Here is a 16,827-nt window from a genome sequence, read left to right on the forward strand (position 1 = left end):
CTGGTTAGGTGGTAAGTGGATCTTTTGCTGTTGATGTTGGTAGAACTCTGACCACAGAGAGGCATATGAGAGAGAGAGCTAGCTTATAGCCAGACAGTTATGCCTGGTGGTTTTCAACACAATTCATTCTATTCCCTCACTTGAAATTTGTACCCTTTCCTCACTAATGAAGTGTCAATTTGCTATAACTTATGATTAAACTGCCTAATATCTGCCCCACGCTACTTAAGCCCATCGCTATTATCATGACAAAATTATGTTATTTCAGCTACAATTAATTTGATTCAGACACCCTTTCATTTAAGAAAGATTCAGGGAGTTCAAATTAAGCAGGAATTGAATTATCAGGAGAGAGCTACACAGTGAGTATATTAAAATTCATGGTGGATTTTAAGCCATCGCTTTGAATGAAAAGCATCTTTCCAATTTAGCCTTGGATAGCTGCTTCTTCTTGGAGTACTTGTTCCCAATGAATAATTCAAGAAAAGTATTAACGAGATTCACTGTTGTAATTCCTTAGAATATAAAAAAGGGACTCTAATAATGGCCTTGTCGGGTCATCTCCAATGAAGCTATACAAAGAGCTTTAGGTAAAAGCGCAATAAGCACAGAGGTTCTGGCAGCAACAGTTTCCAAATGGTAAGGCAAACTGCATGCCATCAAGATGACAATGGCCAGGGTCTTGACTCTCTCGGCCAAAGGCCTTCAAATGGCCCCTTGGGTCCCTCAATACACAAATGAATAAGGTAAGAAAAAGAGTCAAGACTATAAACTATAAAATCTTCATGGTTCACAAATACCTTCCTCTGGTCTCTCCTACTGGCAGCAGCCTCCCTGGAAAGCATGTTACTCCTTGAAAAGCTATGGCAAGAACTCAGAATCACCTGCCCTGTCTAACTACAACAGCAATGAGAGCCTTGAAAGACCTCGTGTTCCATTTTCCTTTCATGGATGCTGTGAATTAAACAGACTGTCTGCATCAGAAATTGTGTTAAGGGTTACTTGGCAACATAACAGCATTGAGAGGTTCTGGGGCCTTTAAGAGGCGATTGTTTCCTTAAGACATAGAAATGCCTTTCCCCTGCAACTGGGTTGGCTTAGGGCAGAGCGTGTTGCTGTGACTTGAGCCTAGTGCCTCCCCTCTTCCTACACCTGCCTCCCTTCCCCTCTTCACCCTGAGTTATCTCACCTCATAAAACGCTTACCAAAAGCTGGTCAGACTCTTAGACTATGAACTAAATAAACCTCTACAGCAATAGGAGACACGTCAAAGGAATGGGTGTGGAGAGGATGCTTTTAGTGAAAAGGAACCAAGCAGTCTGGCTTTCTCCATCATCAGGCATGCAAACAAGCCAAACTGACTGCAAAGAGGTGAGCTAGATATGATCCTAGGTAGCTACTACACACGCCAGCTCAGTAAGAGGTCTTTGAAGATGCAAAAGTGTTCCTTCAGAGAATCAGGCATAGTCACCATCTAATATAATCCAAGCCTGGGCACCAGAGTGAGGATCTCGGCACCCAATAAGAAGTGAGGGCATGGACCTGCACATCCCTGAAACCGCAGAACAGAGGGGTCGGGGAGGACAAAAGTTCCAGATTCAGGGAGAGACCCTGCCTTAAAGGAATAAGGCAGAGAATGATAGAGGAAGACACTAAACAGCCTCTGCTGGCCTCCACATGCAAGGTGCACATATGCATGTATGTGTACCACACTCATATACATACACACACAAACATGAAAAGCCTGTGGTCTGCTACGATTCTGCTCACCTTCATCTTCATTACACTAAGCACTTTTATTTGGTTGGTTGATTTTTGGGGTTTTTTTTGGTTTGGTTTGGTGTTTGTTTTTTTTTTTTTTTTCGAGACAGGTTCACTCTACAGAGCCCTGGAACTCACTCTGAATACCAGGTTGGCCTTGAACTCACAGAGATCTGCCTGCCTCTGCCCCCTGAGTGCTGGGATCAAAGCATCACAACCAGTTTGAACCAAGCACATCTTTACAGTTAAGAGTTGCTTTATAAAAACCTAATAACTTGAAGCTCCCTATCAGACCCATCAGCTTTTTTCCTCTGGCTTTGTAGGTACACTTACTGATGACAATGACCCCCCCAGTCATAAGCTGAGTGGTTCCAACCTCCCATTGTCAACACGCTGTTAGAGCAGGCTGGAGAGATACAGTCAACAAAGGCACATGGTGCTCTACTATAATTAGTGTTCATGTGGTGCTCACATGCTCCACGCTCACTTCCTCCTTCGCTCGCTTCCAGTGACTATAATTATGCAGTCGGAAAGGAAAAATCATGTTGGTAATATTTCCAAGGGCCTCAAGGGTAAAATAATTAGAGGGCTAAGAAAAGAAAGTGAGCGTGTTCTGCTTCAGTCCCCTGGGACCCACACATCTGGGAAGTTGGCGGAGGGGCAAGGTTTGGAATGGGAATTTTGCAACTTGTATTCTGGATGGACCAGTCTGACAATGACATTTGTTAAAAGTTCAGATTCCATTCCTTTTTCATGGCTGAGTTTGGGAGGGGAGGCAGGAAGAACAGGAAAGCCTGGGGGCTGAGCAGCTCAGAGATGTGTCATAGTTCTAACAGATTTGAGGCCATTCTCCTAGGACTAGGAAGATGGTTTCCCCCTAGCACACCAGCTCCAAGTCCTTCAGCAATTCCTCCTCTCCCACAGGATGGAGACCAGCAGAGAAGGATGGTCCCAGAATGAGCTGCTGAAGGAACCAGAGCAGCAGATGGGGCGAGAACTCGAGGAGGCCAGATGGTTGGGACATGGACGGCTCTGGATGGAAATGACAGGTCTGAAGTTGAGAGCAAGGTCGAGACGAGAACACACGCATCACTGAGAGGATATCTCACAGCATACAGCCCCATGTGGACACTCAAATTATGAACATGGAATGAGTGCTCAGAATACTAGGAGTCAATAATCCTCTGGAGAGAGAGGTTTAAAGTAAGTGATGAGATACATGGGCACACTGCTAACTTAAGGAGCTCGATAAGTAAGGCACTTGGGAAGTGTGTGCCTGTAACGAAGGGCAGTACAGTGGACAGAAATGATGCCGTTTAAAAAGCCAGCCACAGCCATGAGATGGTTCAGTAGTAGCCGAGCTTGCTGTAAAGGTGGGACAACCTGGGTTCAATCCCAGAACCCACATAAGGGTGGAAGGACAGATCTGACTTCATGAAGATGTCCTCTGACCGCCAATGGCTCACTGTGGGACAAATGCTTTGACCCATGCACGCTCGCACACGCGTGCGCATACACACACACACTCACGGCAAGTTAATTTTTAAAGCAACTTCTAACACTTTTATTTCTCCCTTTACCTCTTCTGCCCTCCCTCAAGTTGTAACAGAGGATGCTACATGAGGGTTAAGAGACAGAAAAAAAGGAGGGCAAAGCATTGGGAACAAATCAATTGAGAGAATCATTTCTGTTCCACTCACCTCCCGTGCTGAGCTCCATTGTGTATGTGCATTTCCCAGGAGCTATTTAAGGCAACTCGGGCTTTCTGTGCTGAATCTTCCTTGCTGAAAACTGAACAAAAGGTTCCCTTTTTTTTGTATCATTTTCTAAGAATCCAAGATTCGTGATGATGGTGACCACAGAGATGCAGATCAACACAGAAAGGCTTACCGAACATTTTATCATTTCGTGAATAATTGGCCTGCAGCTCCCACATTTCCCTTCTCGCATTAGTTAATTTTAATATCACAGTTATTTGTCATGTAATTTTCCTACAAGTTCAAAAATAAACCCAGCAGGCAACATTATTAGCCTGTTTAAAGCATAAATGAGAAGATATGACCTCTTATTTTCCCATTACAAAACAAGAGACAGGGAGAAATGTTTGCTATCCTATGAGAGCATGATTTCCTACCTTAAGGGTTCATGAAAGACTGCCTTTCACAGGAGGACCAATGTCACTAAGTATATGGATAAAGCAAGTAAGATCAAATATAGAGCTATTCCCCTTCACTAAGCTGCACTTTCCACTAGTCTACCCTTGACACGATTCTTAGGAAGATTTAAGTATGCAGATATCATGGCTAAGGATACAGCATGAACTCATGATTCTTAACTAGCCAAGTAAGGAAATGAAAATCCCCTTATGTGCAATGACTAGTGACATGCTACAACTTATAAAATCGCTATTTTGTCCCATAACAAACTTTCTGACGTTCCCTCACAGGAGGAAGAAAGAGACATGTCACACCGGACAGATTGTATACATGGATCTGGACAGAGGAAATCCATATGAGCCATCTACATCTCTCCTGTTTCCAGAGGCAACTAGACAAGCCTTAAGAGAAGAGGGATGCTTGCTAATTGTGACGCAGACTGGGAAGAGAAGTATCCTAAGGCCACTGCCCAGTCATCTGCTTTACAATGGCTAATGATGGGAAAATCAGGGCACGTTGAAAAGTCCAGATGACACAACCGTTATTTGTTTCTTGTTTGTTGTTACTCTGTTGGGTTTGGTGGCTTATGTCCTGCTCTGACCTCCATTGTTGGTTTCACTATGTAGACCAGGCTTGCCTCTAACTCACAGAGATACACCTATTTCTCCTCTTCTTCCTCTTCCTCCTCCTCCCATTTCCTCCTTCTTTCTTTCTCCCTCCTCCCTTAGCCCCTTTCTCTCAAAAGAGTCACATGTTTCGTGATGTGGCACTGCTGGGAAAAACTATTTTGAGCTCCCTGATGACCAGGTCTGTGGTTTTTTAAAACTTAAGTAGATTGGACATGAATAGTTGCTGGGGAATTTGGCAATATTTACCAAGACAAAAAAAGAAGCCCTTCTCTGGCTGCATCTGACAAGGCCACTTGAATGTGCAATGGAAATGATGTTATGGGGCTGGATGTCTTGAATTTGTTTTTTGTTTGTTTGTTTTGTTTTTGTTTTGTTTTGTTTTGTTTTGTTTTGAGACGTTGATCTCTAATGAGTTCCAGATCAACAAGGTATACTGCCAACCAGTTTGTGGCCAAGTGACCTACCTATCCCTGCCTACAGTTCCCCTTGTAACGGATGGAACCGTGAAGATCAATGGAAACAGAGCTTGCCTTCAACCAGAGCTTGGTTGCTCTGTTCACACCTTAGACCATCATGTGGAGTGAGCACCAGCTTCCATTTCTTTTTCAGGACTGGGCTAGTAGCTAAGGGGGACAAAAGCCCATTCCACAGCCCATTAGTTCCAGCAAACGAAGTTTATGTGAATCAGTGCATTTCATTATACAAGCACTGGAAGCCAGTCTGTGCTGAAGGCAAATTTCTTTAAGATAAATTATCTGTTTTTATTCCTGGAAACACCCTTCCCAAGCTGCTGCCTTTTAGACTGTTGCCCTTAAGAGTGCTAATGATCCCTTTCACATGCTTCCCACGTATGCCCCACTAGTGACATTCTTAAAGCACTATTAAACATGCGCCTCAGAGCTAACTCATCACAAAGCTAGTTTCCTGGGTTGCTACCTCTGAGGTTTCATACAACATGGCCCTAAGGAGGGGAGTGGAATCTTTTCATTATTTGGTTAATTTTATGATGATACGCTATTTTTAGTTGATATTAGTAATGTAGTTTTAAATATCTGATAGCTTTTTAATTTCTTCAATGTTATGTGTATGGGTGTTTTTGCCTGCATATATGTGCCCACGGAGGCCAGAAGGGCACTTCGGATCCCCTGGAACTGGAGTTATAGACAGTTGTAAGCTACCATATGGATGCTGAGAATTGAACCAGGGTAATCTGAAAAAGCAGCTAGTGCTCTTAACTGCAGAGCCATCTCTTCAGCTCCTTAGGATAGCTTTTTGATGTATATGAATTGCATATACATCCTGTAGTCTTTTCCCATATTAAGTTTTCTAATGTTAACATATTTCCTTCTAAAATGAGTTAACCAACTAGAGATATGGAAAATGTTATCAGATTTAGTTAATGAGGTAGTAGAAATAAAAATTTAATACAAAGTTGAGATTCATAAATATAAAAACCCAGGACTGTAGAGACGACCTGTGCTTGGTCCCCAGAAGCCACATACAAAAGTCAGGCACAGTGGTGCCCATTTGTAATACAAGGGCTGAAGAAGAGACAGGCAGATCTATGGGGTTCACTGGCCAGCCAGCCGAGGCTACTTGGCAAGGTCCAGACCAGTGAGCTATTATCTCAAAAAACAAGCTGATGGCCCTTGAGGGATGACGTGTGAGGTTGTCCTCTAGCTTCCACATGCATATGTACACACATACATGCATACACACAGGCACACATGGATTCATACATGCATAAATGTGTGCACAAATGAGTGCACACACACACACTGAAAAAAAATCCAAGGGCAAAGCTAAAACCGATGTACGTGATTGATTAGGGAAAATCTGCCACCTATTTGTTATCTACCTGCTAAGATTGGAGCCCACTTTCAGGCTTTGAATCTAAGCCAACAGGTCAACTTGCCAAGTGGTCTTGAGTGTCGGTTGTGCTCCAAGACTGAGAGCTCAAGGTCTTTTCATTACATTCATCCTGGACCCCAATATAGGTCTCAACTTACTCAAGAACTTACAGGGATAAACTGTCAATAAGAAACCCAACTTAGTGACAAGGTCTAAGAGCAGAGATGGAAGTAAGGCCAATGATGTCTCCTGGTGACACCCTTAACTAAGTCTTCCATAGAAACTTTGACTTACAGACCCCTGTATACTTCCTGCCTCCACCAGGTAAGTAACCCTCCCTTCCCTCCTGCCCCCGCTTGAGTTCTGTGCCATCAATGTTTTTATCTATGAAGTGAAACATATTTTCATTTGTGATTTGTTCTTCTATGTGGCCTTGGGCAAGTGGATCTGTTCCAAAATGTGTTCCTGTTACATGACTCACTCACTATTGTTTTAAATGAAAAACAGAGAGAAGATCTTCATAATAAAATTCAAAAGAACAAATTCATTCACTTTACGTGTTAAAAGGAAGTTTTTGGTTAAACTTCAAAATCCTTGCAAATTTTAAAATGTTTAAAAGCTAACTATACCTCTTTTGTTTCTTCACTCTAACCAAAATTAATGTTTCACTTAATTTAAAAACTAATAATTTACTCTTGACCAAGACTATACACACTATTTCTAACATACTATTGAAATTTGGTAAAAGGGGGCAGAACTAACATTTAAGCCATATCTTTATGTAGCATTGATCAAAATATATACATTAAAATCTACTTAAGATGAGCTTATTTCTATTTTTAATCTTTTAATTTCAGTTTTTGCAGCAAAAATCAAAATGTGCAAACACTGTTCTTTCCCTTATGAACAATCTCAAAAATTACAAATAATTAACAATAAACAATTAAACCACTGAGGATGGCTTTCTCCATACCCTCTACAAGTTTTGTTTTATTTCATTTTTCAAGATAATGTTTCTCTATGTGGCCCTGTCTTGGAATCAGCTCTGTAGACCAGGCTAGCCTTGAACTCAGAGATCCTCCTGTCTCTGTCTCCTGAGTGCTGGGCATACCGCCATCCCAAGCTAACTCTGTATAACTTTTAAATAGCCAGAACCATTTTTATATCGACTAGCTGTAATTATGACTTCTATTTTCATAACCTGAAAGCTACATTAACATTTGCATCATAAGAATTAATTATTAACAGATTAATCAATAAGTAATTGAAAGGCAGTCAGTGGTTTACACCTCCCTGGTATTCATGTCTCTGTGTGGGCCTCTCTCACAATGAATAGGGCCAACCAGCATAAATAGGACATGGCAGAAGGGGTCCACCTGTGCTGAAGCCTTTCTGTGCTGCACCGCTGGTCAGCAACTGGACCACGAAAAGAAGCACATGGCCCTGCTACAACCAAATCGGTGACCGCCAGCAGCTGAGAGATGACACGTTTCCTGCTGTACGTTGCTATGCACTGAGATCCACTCCTTCAACCAGTATTGACAGGCTGCCTTACTCCTCTCCCGGACAGGAGGAGAATGAGAATGCTGGCCTTGAAGGACCACTGTTGCGATGAAATGATGTATAAAAAGTGCCAAGCTACACCTCACTCACAATGGGTGTTAAACAACAGTGATGCCAGGTGACTTCATGAATGGCATCACAGAATTCATTCAGTGTGGGACCACAAAAGAATTGCTTCCTCAGAGGGTTGCATTGAATTACTCTTCCTTCACAAAAAGGATTTAAAAGAAATTCTTTAAACCATTCTCCCACATACAGCCCTGATAACTCTTTGAGTGTGAATCACCTAAACTTTAGAGTCCTTAACCCAAGTTTACCAGTCCTGCTTCTTCCCATTCAGTCCAATTAGTGAAATCAGGAAAGGCAGTCACTGGGCTGGTGAAATGGGATTTGTGCTTACTGAAAGGCACACAGGCATCAGCAAGGCGCAAAACTGAGGTGCACTGGAAGCTAGAGGGGCATGGGGTGAGTGATGCTTGTGGGCTCAGTGAGCTGGTGGTGTGACGGGGAGCTTGTGACAGTAAGGCCTATGACAGTGAGAGCCTGTGACAGTGAGAGCTTGTGACAGTGAGAGCCTGTGACAGTGAAGCCTGTGACAGTGAGAGCCTGTGACAGTGTGAGCCTGAAACAGTGAGAGCCTGTGACAGTGAGAGCCTGTGACAGTGAGAGCCTGTGACAGTGAAGCCTGTGACAGTGAGAGCTGTGACAGTGAGAGCCTGTGACAGTGAGAGCCTGTGACAGAGAGAGCTGTGACAGTGAGAGCCTGTGACAGTGAGAGCCTGTGACAGTGAGAGCCTGTGACAGTGAAGCCTGTGACAGTGAGAGCCTGTGACAGTGAGAGCCTGTGACACTGAAGCCTGTGACAGTGAAGCCTGAAACAGTGAGAGCCTGTGACAGTGAGAGCCTGTGACAGTGTGAGCCTGTGACAGTGTGAGCCTGTGACAGTGTGAGCCTGAAACAGTGAGAGCCTGTGACAGTGAGAGCCTGTGACAGTGAGAGCCTGTGACAGTGAAGCCTGTGACAGTGAGAGCTGTGACAGTGAGAGCCTGTGACAGTGTGAGCCTGTGACAGTGTGAGCCTGTGACAGTGTGAGCCTGTGACAGTGAGAGCCTGTGACAGTGAAGCCTGTGACAGTGAGAGCTGTGACAGTGAGAACCTGTGACAGTGAGAGCCTGTGACAGTGAGAGCCTGTGACAGTGAGAGATGTGACAGTGAGAGCCTGTGACAGTGAGAGCCTGTGACAGTGAGAGCTGTGACAGTGAGAGCTGTGACAGTGAGAGCCTGTGACAGTGAGAGCCTGTGACAGTGAGAGCCTGTGACAGTGTGAGCCTGTGACAGTGAGAGCCTGTGACAGTGAGAGCCTGTGACAGTGAGAGCCTGTGACAGTGAGAGCTGTGACAGTGAAGCCTGTGACAGTGAGAGCCTGTGACAGTGAGAGCCTGTGACAGTGAGAGCTGTGACAGTGAGAGCCTGTGACAGTGAGAGCCTGTGACAGTGAGAGCTGTGACAGTGAGAGCCTGTGACAGTGAGAGCTGTGACAGTGAGAGCTGTGACAGTGAGAGCCTGTGACAGTGAGAGCTGTGACAGTGAGAGCTGTGACAGTGAGAGCTGTGACAGTGAGAGCTGTGACAGTGAGAGCCTGTGACAGTGAGAGCTGTGACAGTGAGAGCAGTGACAGTGAGAGCCTGTGACAGTGAGAGCTGTGACAGTGAGAGCCTGTGACAGTGAGAGCTGTGACAGTGAGAGCCTGTGACAGTGAAGCCTGTGACAGTGAGAGCCTGTGACAGTGAGAGCTGTGACAGTGAGAGCTGTGACAGGGAAGCCTGTGACAGTGAAGCCTGTGACAGTGAGAGCCTGTGACACTGAAGCCTGTGACAGCAAAGCCTGTTAAAGGGATGTCTGTGACAGTGAGAGCCATGACAGTGAAGCCTGTGAGTTGACAGTGAGGTCCTTGAAGTGGGAGTAAGGTCCATGAGGTGACTTGTGCCTCTGTGGTCTGAGTAATTATGAAGTCACCATGAGGACTGAGGTGGCATTGAGGACCTGCAGTGGAACAGAGAGGAGCTTTAGATTGGCAGAGAGGCCTATATGACAGCTGAGTCTCTGTAGTGACAAGGAAGTGCTGAGAAGTGGCAATGAGGATGTGTGGTCTAAGTGAGTGTCAGTGAGGTGTCAAAGTGTGGGGATGGCAGTTAGGCCTGAGAGGGAACAGTGAGGCGTGAGGCACAGTGATGCCTCTGGGGTAGCAGTGATGCCTATGAGGTGTCTGTGAGGTGGGAGGAAGGGCTTGTGCGATGGAAGGTTAGTGCCGTGAGGTGATAATGAGATCGTAAAATGGCACTGTGGCCTGTGAGGTAACAGTTAGGGCCTATGAAGTGGCAGTGATGCCTCTGGGGCAACAGTGACTGCCTATAAGGACTGAGGAGGCCTGTGACACAACAGGAAGGCACTGTATGGTACCAGTGAGGACTGTCAGATCATAGTGAGGGCTTGTGGGATGGTGGCCATGTCCTGTGTGGTGGCAGGAGGACTCTGTGAAATGCAAATATTACCTTGTTGGGTTACACGGAGTTCTGGGAGGTGACATGGTCTTTAATGTAGCCACAAGGGCTATGAGGTGACATTGAGTGTCTGTGGCATGACAGTGAGGGACTCTAGGGGAGCAATGAGGTTCTATGAGGTGGCAGTCAGGTCTTGTGGCAGTGAGAACCTCTGAGGTACAGTGAGGTCCTGTGATGTGGAAGTGAGGCTGGTGCTTTGACAATGAGAGACTGCTAGGTGGCTATGAGGCCTGGGAGATGGCAGGTAGGGACTGCGGTGACAGCGAGGCCTATGAGGTAGCACTGAGGGCCTGTGAGATGGCAATGAAGCCAGTGAAATGACAGTGAGGGCCTGTGTGGTGACAGCGAGGCCTGTAAGTTGACAGTGAGGGCCTGTATGAGGTGACAGTGAGGCCCATGAGGTGATAGCAAGGCCTATGAGATGACAGTAAGGTCTGTGAGATGACAGCAAGGCCTGTGAGTAGTAGTGAGGCCTATGAGGTGACAGTGAGGCCCATGAGTGGACAGCAAGGCTATGAGGTGGCAGTAAGGCCTGTAAGGTGACAGTGAGTCCTGCGAGGTGGCAATGAGGCCTGTGAGGTGACAGTGAGATCTATGAGGTGGCAGTGAGGTCTGTGAGGTAACAGTAAGGTCTGTGAGGTGACAGTAAGGCCTATGAGGTGACAGTAAGGCCTATGAGGTGGCAGTAAGGCCTGTGAGGTGACAACAAGACCTGTGAGGTGGCAGTGAGACCTGCGAGGTGACAACAAGACCTATGAGGTGGCAGTGAGGCCTGTGAGGTGACAACAAGACCTATGAGGTGGCAGTGAGGCCTGTGAGGTGACAGTAAGACCTGTGAGGTGGCACTGAGAGTCTGTGAGGAGGCAGCGAGGCCTATGTGGTGACAGCGAGGCCTGTGAGGTGACAGTGAGGCCTGTGAGGTAACAGTGAGGCCTGTGATGTGACAGTGAGGCCTGTGAGGTGGCAGTAAGGCCTGAGAGGTGGCAGTGAAGGACTAGTGGTAACAACACCTACCTTTTCCTATGTGCTGACCCTAACCAGATTATAGGACTCTGCTCATGACTAGCTATAAACTCTACCAGTAATACTTGCACCCAGCGGACCCTTTCTGGGTTTCCTACTCCTACTTTGCAGTTTCTTTTGCTGGATTCTCTTCCCATCAAGGCCATCCTGGCCCTTCTAGTCCCACCCACTAGACCATTTCCAGTGAAACTGGAATGACGCCTGTGCTTACTGCCCACCTTGAGGCTCTCATCCGTGCCTCAGGCCCACATACTCACATGCAAACCTGTGGTAGTGAATAAGGATGGCCCCTGGTAGGCTCATACACTTGAATGCTTAGTCACCAGCAGTGGCACTATTTGAAAAGGATTAGGAACTGTGGCCTTATCAGAGGAGGTGTGTCACTGAGGGTGGGCTTTGAGGTTTCAAAAGCCCCCACCCCTCCCAGGTTCAATGTCACTTGGACTGCCTACAGACCAGGATGTAGCTCTCTGCTACTTCTCCAGCTCCATGTGTTCTTCCATGCCCCCACCCCCATGGTGACATGAATAAAGCCTCAGAAACTGTAAGCCAGCCCCTAGTTAAGTGCTTTCTTTCATAGAGTTGCCTTGGTCACGGTGCAACAGAACAGTGGCTAAGACAAAACCTTTATCTGTGTGCCTACACATTCACTTTGCACCCTCATAAGCATCATAAGCAACTCACGATGCCCACACAAAACCTAAATCTTCCCACGCCTCTTCCTCTTCTTCTGGTATTATCCATCTCAGGATATAGCATCCTCGGGTACCGCAGGTTACATGTCTGGAAAGCATCCTATGGTCTTGATGCAAATCCAGCTTTCACAACAAAGGGAATAAGAGAGTTCCTGAACCAAATATGAGCGACTGTGACTTGGGAACACAGACTCAAGCTGCTCTGAAAAACATGTCATTACAGATGCCTTAAAGCCTTGAAGGCCACCGAGGATGGACCTCTCCCTGGTGGAGTCTTCCTGTGTGGAGACAGGATCCATTCCAAAGGTAAGAACATTACATATGATTGTCTCCACCCTCCCTTAAGAGTTCATCCAGTTGGGCCTGTTAACCAAGGCTGATCCCCGGCAGCCAAGCTTAGCTAGGAGGAGTAGGTATCCCCTTAATGGGATGAGACACGGCACGTTCCCTTCATGAAACCCTCAGTGCAGTCGTCCTGGAGCTGCAGCCACTCAGCTCTCAGCTCTCCTCAGCTTTCCCTTTTTCTTCTTTTCTCTCTCTCTTTCTCGGATATTGGCCAAAGTCTAAACATGTTGTCTCTGGAACTTTGGGTGTCTCATCTTTTCTCTGAAGTTACCTGCCCTTTGCCATGTACTTGTTTGCTGACCTTCATGGCTAAACATCCTGCCCTAACTCAAAAGGCTGTCTCCCCAGCACCTCCTACTCCCCACCCCGACCTCTGCCCCCATGCCCCACCTCACCCCTCACCCTCCACATCCCTCCTCTGGGCAGCTGTTCAGATCCACAGCTTGCCTGCCCTGTTGTTTTCTCTCAAATAAAACTGTCCTCCAGTTTCATTTTGAAAATTCTTTTATTAAGAAGAGAGAAGAGCTCAGAAAAAAAGAACCCCAATTTCTCAGTAAAATGTGGTGCCCGATGTGGTGTTCTTCAAAGCTCCTGGTGACAGTGTTCCCTGGAGAACAAGTTCCATGGGCTCTCATTAGTCACAGAATGAAAGGAAAGTCATAAATCAATGTGCTTAGCAAACATGCTGGCAGTGACCACACGACAGAGCAGGAACAGGCTGGCAGTGACCACACAGCAGAGCAGGAAACTCTGCTGGGAGGTTTCAGGCGCTATCTGATGCCATGCTTAACTTCTGGATTTGTAAGGGGCTCTGCTATGAATACCTTTCAAAGGCTTTACCCAATGGCCAAAAAGATGTTAGGTTAAACACAGGGATGGGCAATGAATAGCCCAAGATAATCTCTCTCTGGATCTGCAACATTCTAACTCTCTACAATCATGTAGTTCTTACCAGTCTTTGAGCCTTGTAGAATCTCCAACACAGATTGGGGGGGGGTGTTTTGTTTTGTTTTGTTTTGTTTAATTCCCTGGCAATTTCAGTGTATGCTCAGCATCTTACCCTCAGCACACATGCAGCCAGGTATTTGAATCTGCCACCTCCAACAAGATGCACTTGTAAGACATCTGCTCCTCCCCAGCCTGCCAAGGTGCTCCATCCCGCACCCCTCCCCCACTCTCCACCTCACTCTCTACTTACACCAGTTTAAAATTAGTTAGGAACTTCACTACTTGGAACTTCCATCCTTTCCTGTCCATTGGTGTGGCCCAGGAGTCTATGTGCTCCACCCAGGAAACCCCCCAAGAACGACAGAAGCTGCACCCCACCTGCCCCAGTTCACTATAACTAACAAAAATCCTACAGCTTTGAATGTGAATTGGGGCCCTACCTAGGGGTGTGACAGGCTCTATGGGGTCTTTGATGAGTCTTAAAAACTTGAAACTCTCCCCTCTATTTCTTTGTTCTCCACTTCTTTGCTCTCTCACTGTGACCATAATTTTAGTTTCTGGACTGTTTGTAACTGACCTATGCTCAAACGATTCAGAAAGCAGCATCAGGTTTTCCAGGTGGAGTCACAACAGGATGCCATGGCTGCTCAAATGCTAGAAAAATCCTCAGAAATGGAGGGCGCCGGGGTCTGTTCACCTTGTGTTAGCAGTGGGCAAGAGACAGGTCAAGGTGCAGCTGCTGGATGCTGGGAGCTCTCTAATATACACGCCATCCAAGCTCCTCCCACACAAGCCTCTCTCTAATGTAGCATGCTGCGCAGTTCCTCTCCACACATGCTTCTCCCTAATATGACGTAATGTTAGCTCCTCCTCCCTGCAGAGAGCTACCACCACATGCTCTACTCGATCTACGGAGCACAGCAAGGTCCTGGACCCACAAGGTGGCTTCTGCAGAGAGCTGGGTAAATCAGATGCCCCAAATCTATCTTTCTGACGATTTTAAATGAGTACAGCACACACCAGTCATTAGGACTAAAATTCATCACGCTCACTGAAGCTGCTGCGTCCGTTCCCACCTGGAGAAGCAGAAGTCAGTGGAGGCTTGGCAGGAAAGCAGTGCCAATGTTCACCAACAAGATCGAAAGAGAACCTAATGCTGACTGCTAAGGAAATGGGAAAATGCAAACCGAACCAAAAATAATAAAAACTGGAATTAAAATTGACAACATCTAGTACTATAAGGATCCATGATTCTCTGAAGAATGTTACCTTGGACTCAAACAGTATGTAAAAGCAGAGTATTTTATTCTGCAGAATCTCCCATTACCAAGATAGAGAGCCAAGTGAGCTCACAGGCTCAATTTAAAGCACATTGGGGTTCCAGGATAGATGAGCTTTATCTGGCTCTAGCTCTAGGCATTCTGGAACCATTACCCAGGTGTGGAGGCTAGAGCCTGGAGTTTTCTATTAGTAATTGACTTGCCTGGGCTTGTTTGAACTTGCCCAATTCTTAGGCCTAGTCTCCTAAATTGCCAATTTGAGGTCTGACATGGAGTCAGCCTGGCCTTATTAGTACTAAAGCATACAGAGATAGAAGCATCCTTATAGGTTTTGGGTTTACAAGTAAATTATTATAGACATTAGGAAAGAAACCTGGCAGTACCTATGAGATGTGCATGTGAGTGCTTGTGAGTGTGTGTGTGTGTGTGTGTGTGTGTGTGTGTGTGTGTGTGTGTGTTAGTGAGATGAGAGTGCTTACATGTGGGTGGGTACACGTGTGTGGGCACAGGTGTACTTGCACAGGTGTGCCCATGCATATGGAGACCTGAAGTTGACAGTGGTGTCTCTCTTGACCTCTCTTTTCCATGTATTATTGAGCCAGGGTCTCTTAAAGAACCCAGAGCTCATCCATTCCAGCTGGTCTAACCAGCCAGCTGGGGAGCCCCTGCCTTGGCTTCCTGAGGTGTTGAATTAAAAAGCAGGCCAACCACGCCTGCCCTGCGTTTGCATGGGTCATGGGTACTAAGGATTCTCACTGTGTCACCATGCTGTGCAGTAAGCACTTTATCAAATAAGCCATCTCCTCAGCCCTAGACAGTCTTAGTTTTGATGGAGTGTCCTATAAATAAAGAAAATCAATGCATTCGGCTGCATGCTCAAATATAATAAAGCTAAACGGTAAACAGTGGCATGTCCCCATGAGAACAGAAACAGTCATGAGGAAAACTACACACCAGGCTCTCAACTCTGATCATCCCAAACCAAGTGCAACTAGAAATGGCATAGTAAAGGGGTGGGGTCATTTATTCTTCTACTAAATATGAGATGGAAAATATGTTTGTACAGAGAGAGAGAGAGAGAGAGAGAGAGAGAGAGAGAGAGAGAGATTTCTTCTTCCAACCAGTCAAATATGATGCTGAAAATGTCACTTTAGGAATTAATGTTTTCTTTCTTTCTGAGTCTGGATCTTGTAATGCGGTTCACGCTGGCCTTGAACTCACTATTGAGAGAGCAGGTTATCCTCAAATGTGTAGGATGCCTTGCCCAATGGGAGCTAACTTATGTAAATCTGTTGTTAAAAATACACAAATTCTTAAGAGTTGGGGTGGGGGCTTACTCAACACCTAGAGACAATGTTTGCATTTCTTTCCAGCTATGACAGAGGGCTGACAGAAATAGCCACAGGACTCAGTGTGGGAAGGCAAGAGTAAAGACCATTGTTCGATCCCCATATTCCATACTAGCACTTGAGACACACAGCCTGTACCTGACTGGTATGCTGTCCTCTATGTCACCCCTCATACCTTGCTGACTTTTACCACCTCATTGGAAAGGAACCCCAAAACAGTGGAGGCTGCAGGGCACCCACATATCCCACTGTTCATCTTTGCCTGACACTAGTGTCCCGGAGGGTGTGCAGCAGGTCCTTCCTGATCCGTGGGGATTCACACAAGGGATGAGTTAGCAATCTCCCAACAGGAAGGCCACTCAACAGTGACCATGGAAGAGTGGACAAGGCAGTCTCAGCTGAGAGAGCAGCTGGCCCAACAGGAATTGAAGGTGCCTGTGATTCACCTGAAAGCCAGACCACTAATCAGGAAAGTGACTCTTGGCCATATACCCAAAGGACACTTCATCCTACCACAGAGACACTTGCTCAACCACGTTCATTGCTGCTCTAGTCATACTAGCCAGAAGCTGGAAACAACCTGATGTGCCTCAACAGAAGGAAAAATGAAGAAACTATGGTATGTTTGCACAATGGAGTTATTCAGTCATTAAACAAAATTATGAA

The 16,827-nt window shown here is 46.0% G+C and overlaps 1 protein-coding gene and 1 long non-coding RNA gene across 4 annotated transcripts in view; one reads left to right on the forward strand and one right to left on the reverse strand.

Annotated features, from left to right (window-relative positions):
* Positions 1-16,827, reverse strand: part of Gpr176 (G protein-coupled receptor 176) — a 97,454-nt gene that overhangs the window by 16,319 nt on the left and 64,308 nt on the right. Inside the window, exon 1 of one of the 3 annotated variants that reach the window (XM_011239648.2) lies at positions 7,774-8,707. The exons of the other annotated variants lie outside the window; for them this stretch is intronic. The gene's annotated coding sequence lies outside the window, so the exon portion shown is untranslated. Of the gene's footprint in view, positions 1-7,773; positions 8,708-16,827 lie in introns of those variants that run through there. 3 annotated transcript variants of the gene reach the window in all.
* 1700054M17Rik (RIKEN cDNA 1700054M17 gene) lies at positions 11,500-14,752 on the forward strand. Its single transcript, NR_045919.1, has 3 exons — positions 11,500-11,521; positions 12,463-12,545; positions 14,413-14,752. It is a non-coding gene; the product is annotated as an RIKEN cDNA 1700054M17 gene (long non-coding RNA).

The sequence above is a fragment of the Mus musculus genome, chromosome 2 (assembly GCF_000001635.26).
Source record: "Mus musculus strain C57BL/6J chromosome 2, GRCm38.p6 C57BL/6J".
NCBI lineage: Eukaryota > Metazoa > Chordata > Mammalia > Rodentia > Muridae > Mus > Mus musculus.